Below are 9,618 nucleotides of genomic sequence, written 5' to 3'. Positions count from 1 at the left end.
ATCTGCATCCTCCTCCGCTGCTCACAGCTCTCACTGACTTCCAGATTTTGAATGAACACAGAGAAAAGTCCTGCAGACCAAGCATATGCCCCTAAAGGCAGGGCTTGGGAAGGAACAGAAAGGCTAAGGCAAAGGCTACCTGGGTGTTTGAGTTTGAGGCGGCGGGGATGGATAACACAACGGTCTCTGGGCTCTCCCCTTCCCTCTGTCTTCTGAGGGCCACACATCAGGGCTTCCTCCCCAATGTACTGACCAGACTGCCACAGCATGACAAAATATTGATTCTCTCAGCCCTCAGGCCACCCATGCAGGACCTGGAGCAGACGTAGAGCCTAGTCTTCTGATTCCACCATCCCAGACAACACTTCCATTGTCCTCTGTGCGCTGTGATGAAAAAGGGTTGGGACACAGTGCATTACCCTTCCTCCAAAGAGCCTTATCCTCTACTCTGTCCACTGTCTAATCCTACCTTCCTGCTTATTTTCCTGTGGTACAATCCCTGCAGCCACAGGATCTGGCCTGACAGAATTCATTCACACAACATGAGTGTCAGCTGTTGAAAACTCCAGCATGTGCCATATTAAAAGATTCAAAATGCCCTCCCTTAAGTGGAAAAGCCTGCTCAATAAAAGACAGGTGGTAAGAATATTTCAGTGGCTACTGTCCCTCAGTTTTATCCCTATTCTGGGATAAAACTGAGTTCTTCCTCTTTGAGACATGAAAATGTGTAGTGCAAAATGATGTTCTTCAGGCAGAAATGCTGTTCAGGGTGCTGTTTGACAAAGACACTCATAGTAAACCCTTTGTCAATATTAATTTCAATCTTGCTACTATCATTCCATCACCAGCCAGGACAGGATCTAGAACTTCTCAATCTTCTAAAGCAGGGTTCCCCAACCCCACGCTGCAGACCAGTACCAGTCTGTGACCTGTTAGGAACCAGGCTGCCCAGCAGGAGCTGAGCGGCAGGGAAGCCAGTGAAGCTTCATCTGTATTTGCAGCCACTTCCCTGTGCTAGCATCACTGCCTCAGCTCCACCTCAGATCATCAGGCATTAGATTCTCATAGGAACACAGGTCCCTGGTGCCAAAAAGGTTGAGGACTGCTGCTCTGAAGCACTCCTAGGTTACTAAGAGGATCTTCTGTGCAGTTTTCAAAACAAGGAGTTTGGTGAAATCTACCTGAGCAATTTAATTTTCCTCTTTATATTCCATCTCATTGTAAGGAAGATTGTCTTAAACTTCCTTTTTAAAAATACTAAATAGTACTAGAAAACAGTTCCTAAAAAACTAAGAAAAATCATTTATTTTCCTATTATTTAATCAGCCATGGTTAATTTAACATATATACAATGTTAAAGGACTCATGCAGTGTTAATATATTTACTAGGTCACTTTCTTAGCAAGGTCTAAACCATTTTCTTAGAAATGCTCTCCCTAGATCTCACTCAGGAGGAATAGTACTTACAGTGGAGGATTCTGGCTGGTCATGTGTGTTAGGTGATTGCTTCTTTATTCAGTTATATCTCAGTTTAATTTTCTAAGTCATCTAGGGAAAACTTTGAAAACTCAAAGATCAAAACCAGGGTTTTGGGACTGGGGTAAGGCAAGCAAGACAGCTAGGCCACAAAATTTAAGGAGGTGCTCTCTCTCAGATGCTGACCCTGCACTCAAGGGCCTCTTTAAATTTTGCACCGTAGGCTCCTCACTCCCAAGGAGGAATGTATCCTCTGAGTCACACAAGTGACCTACATCACTAATCTGGATACTGGGGTCACACAAAACCTGGGTCAGGGGATGTGCATTTTGGTGTAGAGAGGGGAAAGTGGACTGCTTGAGAGACAGGAGATCTAGGTTTCAGTCCCCTTTTCACCATTTTTGCCATATTCCAACAAATCTAAGACACCATTGGTTATACAAAATTCCATCACTTTATGTACCACTAAGAAAAAACGCCCACTAAACCATGATATAATGGCCTAATAAGAGTCAAGAACTGGTCCCACTAGCCTCTCTCAGCTTTGAATTTTTTCCTATATCCTAAGGGATTAGGTTATTTCTCCTGCTTTCGGTTTAGTCATCTGACATGGAATAGGTAATCCTTTTGCACATTATCTCAATAACAATACATCAGTCTAGCTTTATGTACTGGTGGGTACCTTTTCTTTATTAAAAGCACTTGGCTGCTACTTTGCAAAAAGACAAACAAAACAAAACTGATTTTGCGTCATTCCTCCAATGACAAATATTTGCTTTATCAATATCAAATTTATACCCCATGCTCTGTTTCCTTGACTCTCTATGTAACCATGTAAACAATGTTTTGTGTCAATGCCAAATCACAGTGTAACTTTTTTGGAGTCATCTTAATCAGAAATTAAACTCAGCATATGTATTATCAGCAATGTACCTACTTCAACTGAAATATCAAGTCTGTTGAAACTATGAAAAGCTACAGGTGAGTAGGTGCATTCACAGGCGATGACAAGTACATCACAACCACTGCCAATCCAAGAGCAATTTATAAGATGCTGCCCGACCAGCAGTAATGGTTGCAGATACAGACTGGCAATCAAGTCATAAGACACACTTGGCTTTATTTAGTAATGCCTTTACTAAGCTTAATTGTAGGAAACAGGACAAGACATACAGTATGCACAGTATCTACTGTGTCATGTGAAGGCCCAGCAACTACCTACGATGCAATCTTCACCTCCCTCTACCACATGGGGCATGCACAGTTGCTGGGGATGAGGTGTATGATTCGCCTGACCCAGAGAAGCCATGGCCTTGGTTTCCTACTGGCCTCCATATTGCTCTCATCCTGCAGGTCCTAGGCCACAGGAACACTCCAAACTCTCCTTGTCCTAAGAATCTAGTTTCACAATAATCTAGACAGATAATCCACCCAGGTATAGAGCAATCCATACTTATCTTAACTCCTTATGTTTCTTAGGAAAAGATGCTAAGAAAAGAAGGTAAGTCTGTGTTCATCTTCCTGGGCAGATTAATGGGAAAAGTTCCAGGTCTAACTCTCAGGTGCCATTGAGTGTAAAACACACCCTAATTCTGGGGTCATTGCAAAAAACAGAAATGCTGCTTTTTTAATAGCAAAAAAGTTTTTATATTTAGAATTAGCCAGTTGGACTCAGTTTAGATGATGATTTTGATGATTTTGTTGGCAACATCCAAAACATCGTAGTCGGGAGCCTGTTAGATACATGCCTTCTTTTCTACATCAGGCCTGATCAGGGTGTTGACCTTGGCTACGTCAATGTCATAGAGCTTTTTCATAGCCTGTCTGACCTGGTGCTTGTTGGCCTTGACATCCACAATGAACACAAGTGTATTGTTGTCTTCTATCTTCTTCATGGCTGACCCAGCATCAAGGGGGAACTTGATGATGGCATAGTGGCCAGGCTTGTTTCTCCCAGGGCGCTCTTCCGAGAATATTTGGGCTGCCTTCGGAGCCACAGTGTCTTGGGCCCTTGGAAGGTGGGTGACATGTGTATTTCTTTTTCTGTGTAGCTGTGGATGCCTTTCAGTACTACTTTCTTTGCCTTCAAAGCTTTTGTTTGGCTTCAGCTTTGAGAGGGGCAGGGGCTTCGTTCTTTGCTTTTGGTGCCATCTTCGTGAAAAATGGAAATGCTGCTTTTTCAAATAACTTTAACTGCCAACCTTAGTTGCCTCAATTGAAGTGGGAATGATAATTTTAAGGAGTTATTTAAGGGGACAGTCTCGTGTTTCTTTTTGGCTGTGAAATCTAATTGTGAATCTATAACTTTAATGTGTGTTAGCTGTTGGAATTTTAAAATGGTCATGCAATTACCATCGTACAAGGCATACATGTCTCCCAGACATGCCATGGAAACCCGGGGAGCTCAAGTACCAGAGCCTCTGAGTTCTGTGCCCCCTGGTGAATGGTCTGGGGCAAGCTCATTGGGCCTGAAGGGCTTCATAAGCTTCTGAAGTTGCAAATAATAACAGCCATCATTTCTGACCCCCTAGTGTATACCAAGCACTTTACCTACATTATCACATTTAATTTGTTCAATAATCCATAATGTGGCTTCAGAAACATATTGGCATCCTCAAATAAAAACATAGTAACTATACCTCAGTATAGCAGGATGTGCCACCCCAAAATATGCCTCTATGGCATGAAGATATTATTTTGAGCTGACCTTTGTTTTTAAGAAACTGCATACACAGAAGTTCTGAAAACAGAAGTTACCCTTTTGTAAGGGAAATTTCCATTAGAAAGGGGGTGTGTAATAGGGAGATGGCTATTACCAGAAATTACATTATTTATCTGAGAGATGTACCTGCAGGACAGAATAATCTTTGTGTACCACATTTCCCAATAATAAACTTTCAGGAAGAGAAATTAATAAAACTATCCAATTTACAATCACATCAACCAAATAAAATACCTAGGAATAAATTTAACCAAGGAGGTAAAAGATCTGTACTCAGAAAATTATGTCATTGAAGAAACTGAAGAAGATACGAATAAATGGAACTATATACCGTGGTCATGGATAGGAAGAATTAACATCGTTAAAATGTCCATTCTACCCCAAATAATCTATAGATTTAATGCAATTCCTATCAAAATACCAATGGCATTTTTCACAGAACTAAAACAAACAATCCTCAAGGTTATATGGAACCATAAAAAACTTCTAATAGCCATGACAATCTTGAGAAAGAAGAACAAAGTTAGAGGTATCACACTACTTGATATCGAACTATACAACAAGGCTGTAGTAATCAAACAGCATGGTACTGGCATAAAAATAGACACATAGATCAATGGAACAGAATAGAGAGCCCAGAAATAGATCCATGACTCTATGGTCACTTAATCTATGACAAAGATGGCAAGACTATACAAGAGGGTAAAGATAGTCTAGTCAATAAATGGTGCTGGGAAAACTGGAAAGATACATGCAAAAAAAATAAAACTGCACCACCTTCTTACACCATATACAATAAACTCAAAATGGATTAAAGACTTAAATTTAAGGCTCAAAACCATAACACTCCTAGAAGGAAACATAGGCAGTAAATTCTCGGACATTGCTCTTAGTAATATTTTTTCTGATATATCTTCTCGGGCAAGGGAAACAAAAGAAAAAAAAATGAACAGAATTATATCAAACTAGGAAGGTTTTGCACAAGACAGGAAACCATCAACAAAACGAAAAGACACCTTACTGAATGGCAGAAAATATTTGACTATGATACATTTTATAAGGGGTTAATATCCAAAATTTATAAAGAACTCATACAACTCAGCACCAAAAAAACAATCCAATTAAAAAATGGGCAGATGACCTGAACAGGCATTTCTCCGAAGAGGAAATATGGATGACCAATATACATATGAAAAGATGCTCAACATCACGAATATCAGAGAAATGCAAATTAAAACCACAATGAGATATCACCTCACACCTGTCAGAATGGCTTTCATCAATAAATCAAAAAACAAGTGTTGGTAAGGATGTAGAGAAAAGGGAACCCTCATTTACTGTGGGTGGGATTGAAAATTAGTATAGCTGCTATGGAAAACAGTATTGAGGTTCCTCAAAAATTAAAAATAGATGATCCAGCAATTCTACTCCTGGGTATTTATCTAAAGAAATCCCAAACACTAATTTGAAAAGATATGTGCACCCCTATGTTCACTGCAGCACTATTTATAATAGCCAAGATATGGAAGCAACCTAAGTGCCCATCCACAGATGACTGGGTAAAGAAGTTGTGGTACATATATACAATGGAATATTACTCAACCATAAAAAAAAAAATGAAATCTTACCATTTGCAATGACATGGATGAACCTGGAGGGCATTATGCTGTGAAATGAGTCAGACAGAGAAAGATAAATATCTTTCTAGATGATTTCTAGATGATTTCACTTACATGTGGAATCTAAGAAACAAAATAAACTAAAACTCAAAGCAGAAACAGACTCATAAATGTAGAGAACAAACTGGTGATTGCCAGATAGTAGAAAGGTTGGGAGGCTAGGTGAAAAAGGTGAAGGGATTAAGAAGTACAAGTTGGGAGAGGAAAAAAATGGCGTAGATGATAGAGGCTCTATTCATCCCTCTGGTGACCAAATCAAAGTTGTGACGAAAACAAGGAACAGCAGCAAGGAAAAATCGCCAGGAATCTTGATGAACAAGCCATACAACAAAGGAGAAATCCAAGAAAGCACCCTGCAATAGCAGAAGGTAGGATGAGGTGAGGACATAGGGCTGCCCAGTCTTGAGCGGCTGAGATGGAGGCTGCGGCGGTGGCAGATGCCTCATAAAGGGGCCACATCCACGAGTGGATCTTCACAGTAACAGACCTGCTCACTCTGAGCACCAGTGCCAATTTGTCTGCGTGCAGGGTGCACAAGGAACTTACAACGAAACATTGTCGGAGTGAGGGCCGAGGCAAGACTCGCTCTGCACAGAAGTGCCGGCAATATCCATTGTTCTCTATTGAGCTGTCCCCCATAACAGTGCGCTGGACACAGCACCACCATAAACTAAACGTCATCAAACTGGATAACAGAGGTCACTCCACCCAGAGGATTCCCTGAAACCCCACCTCCCCCAACTCGCGGCCCCACCAAAGCCACATCCAGGCATATCTTCAGCAAGACAGGTGCTCCTTGCTGAGCAGTGCCTAGACTCACACTGGAGGCAGCTGGTCTCCGTTTCTGGTGTGGCCTTTTGAGGCAACTATAAGCACAGCGTCTGTGGATTGCTTGTTGAATCTTAACAGGTGGTACCGGAGGGGCACAGGCTGGGGCTAAGTTTGGCTTGCAGCTGAACCCGTCTCAGGACTGTGCCACTGGACACCTACTACACAAATCCACACTAATAAGATCAGGAGACTGAGGACCTTTGCTTAGTGCATAGAAACAAACATGGAGTGGCAGCCAAAATGGGAAGACAAAGAAGCAGAAACCATATGAGAGAACAGAACAGAGATCTAGATATAATGGAGTCAAGTAATCTAACAGATGCAGAGTTCAAAACACTGGTTATAAAGATGCTCAATGAACTTTTGGGAAGTGTAGAGAACTTCAATACGTGTAGAGAACTTCAGATAAAAAACATAAAAATGGAAATGGAAATCATAAAAGGGAACCAATGTGAAATGAAGAACACATTTTCTGAGATGAGAAGTATATTAAATGGAATAAACGAAGTGAATTTAAAAAAAGGATCAAATGCCCTATCTAGAGGACAGGAAAGTCAAGGACACTTGATCACAATGGCAAGAAAAATCATGCTAAGGCTATAAAAATAATTTAAGGAGGATATGGGACACTATTAAGGGTCCAAATATCCATCTGATCGGCATACCTGAAGAAAATCAAGATGCTGGACAGCTGTTTGAAGAAATGATGATGGAAAACTTCCCTAACCTGGTGAAGGAAAAGGACATAAAACCCCAGGAAGCTCAGAGAATCTCAAAAACCAGGAATCCAAAGAGGCCCACACCAAAATACATCATAATTAAAATGCCAAAGGTTAAATACAAAAAAAGAATATTAAAAAGCTGCAAGAAAAAAACAGATAATTACTTATAAGGGAAAACCCGTGAGGCTAGCAGCTGATTTCTCAGAATAAACTATGCAGAAGGGCTTGACAAAAAATATTTGACAGGATGAAGACCCAGGATCTACAACCAAGAATAATTTATCCAGCAAAGCTATCATTTAGAGTTGAAGGACAGATAAAGAGCTTCCCAGACAAAAATTAGTTAAAGGAATTTATCACCACTAAGCCAGTATTACAGGAAATGTTGGAGGGACTTCTTTAAGAAGAAAAATACGAAAGACTCACTTCAGATTAAAAGACACACACAGACTAAAACGAAGGGGATGGGAAAAAATATTGCTTTGATGGACCTAGGAGGTATTTAAGTCAGACAGAGAAAGATAAACACTATATGATTTCACTTATATGCGAAATCTAAGTAATAAAAAGAACAAACTAATCAAAAACAAACTCAAATATAGTGGACAATTTGGTGACGGACAGAGGGGAGGGGTTGGGGGGCTGGGAGAATGGGGTGAAGGGTTAAAGAAGTACAAATTAGTAACTGATGGATGGTCACGGGGATGGGGAGCATGACATAGGGAATGTAGTTATCATTAATAAGTTGGCTAAGTGGAGGGTCAAGGGAGGGAGCAGTTGGGGGAATCATTTTACAAACTATATAGATGTCTAATCAATGTACTGTATTCTTGAAACTAATTAAAATAAATAAATTTTAAAAAGTACAAATTGGTAGTTTGTACTCATGGGGCTGTAAAGTATAGCATAGGGAATATAGTCAATAATATAATAACTATGTATAGTGCCATGTAGGTACTAGACTAATCGGGGGATGGGGTTACTTCATAAGTTATATAAATGTCTAACCACTATGCTGTAACCTGAAACTAATATATAATAATATTGAATATCAACTGTAATTAAAAATAAATTTTTAAAAATAAATTTAAAAAAAAGTACAAGTTGGTAGATACAAAATAGTCACAGAGATATAAGGTACAGCATAGAGAATATAGTCAATAATATTGTAATAACTATGTATGGTGTCAGATGGCTACTACACTAATCAGGGGATCACTTCGTAAATATGTAAATGTCTAACCACTATGCTGTACAGCTGAAGCTAATATGAAATAATATTGAATGTCAACTTTAATTGAAAAATAAAAATTAAAAAAAATAGTAAAAGAAAATTGCCACTCATAAAAGATTTATTAACCTACATGCACTGACACTTAGTAGGCACTTCTTGCCCTCTCTTCGTCCTCCCTCTTGCATATTGCTTGGGTCACTATAAACAAACCCGAGTAGCTAGTCTAGCTCTACCACCTACCGACTATGTGATCTCAGTCAAGAAGCTTCAGTTCTCTCACCTTAAAACTGAAAAAAATAATAGTACTTCCTTCAGAAGGTGCTAATAGAATTATATGAAACTATGTAGAATAATGCTTAGCATGTAGTAAGTGCTTAACAGATATTCACCATTATAGTAATGATGATAATATCATCTCTGGAACCCGAAAAAAAGTTTCTTGTAGTTTGTGTTGTACTTATCTTTGCTTTTTAAAAATCTCCTTTAACAAATTATCTAGTAAGAAGACAGACTAAATCATCCTGCTTATTTTCCTCCTGAAATTTTTAAAAAGGCAATAGATTTTTATGCACTGCTAAACTCTAGCAATATTAGGCATTCGAAGATAATTTTATCATTTCATTACCAAACAAATGCTTTTCAGAGAAGTTAATATTAACAGGGTCATTCCCATGTAAATAAATTGTTTATCGGGTATAACCTAAGGTGCCTCCATGAGATTTGCATCGCACTTAGCCCTTTTCTACTGAGGGATGAATCTGGGGCTTCTCTTCTAGTCATTTCTATAACAGCATGGTTATGGCAAGGGTCTTTCAAATTCACAGAAAGAACCTTAAATGTAACCACACTCTAACTTAAACAGGACTTTCTATTTGAGGTTCTTCCCAATGCATTCTAAGTATTAACTAAACCAGCCAGGCTTATTTCCACAGACCTTAAACCTGAAAGATTTGT

At 39.4% G+C, this 9,618-nt stretch overlaps 1 pseudogene; it reads right to left on the bottom strand.

Annotated features, from left to right (window-relative positions):
* Nucleotides 1-3,037: 3,037 nt before the first annotated feature.
* On the bottom strand, nt 3,038-3,627 carry LOC120612457 (60S ribosomal protein L23a-like; annotated as a pseudogene).
* Nucleotides 3,628-9,618: the final 5,991 nt, after the last annotated feature.

Source organism: Pteropus medius, unplaced genomic scaffold, assembly GCF_902729225.1.
Source record: "Pteropus medius unplaced genomic scaffold, Ma_sr-lr_union100, whole genome shotgun sequence".
Lineage (NCBI taxonomy): Eukaryota > Metazoa > Chordata > Mammalia > Chiroptera > Pteropodidae > Pteropus > Pteropus medius.
The sequence above is the reverse complement of the archived record's forward strand: the minus strand, read 5'-3'. Positions and strand labels throughout refer to the sequence as shown.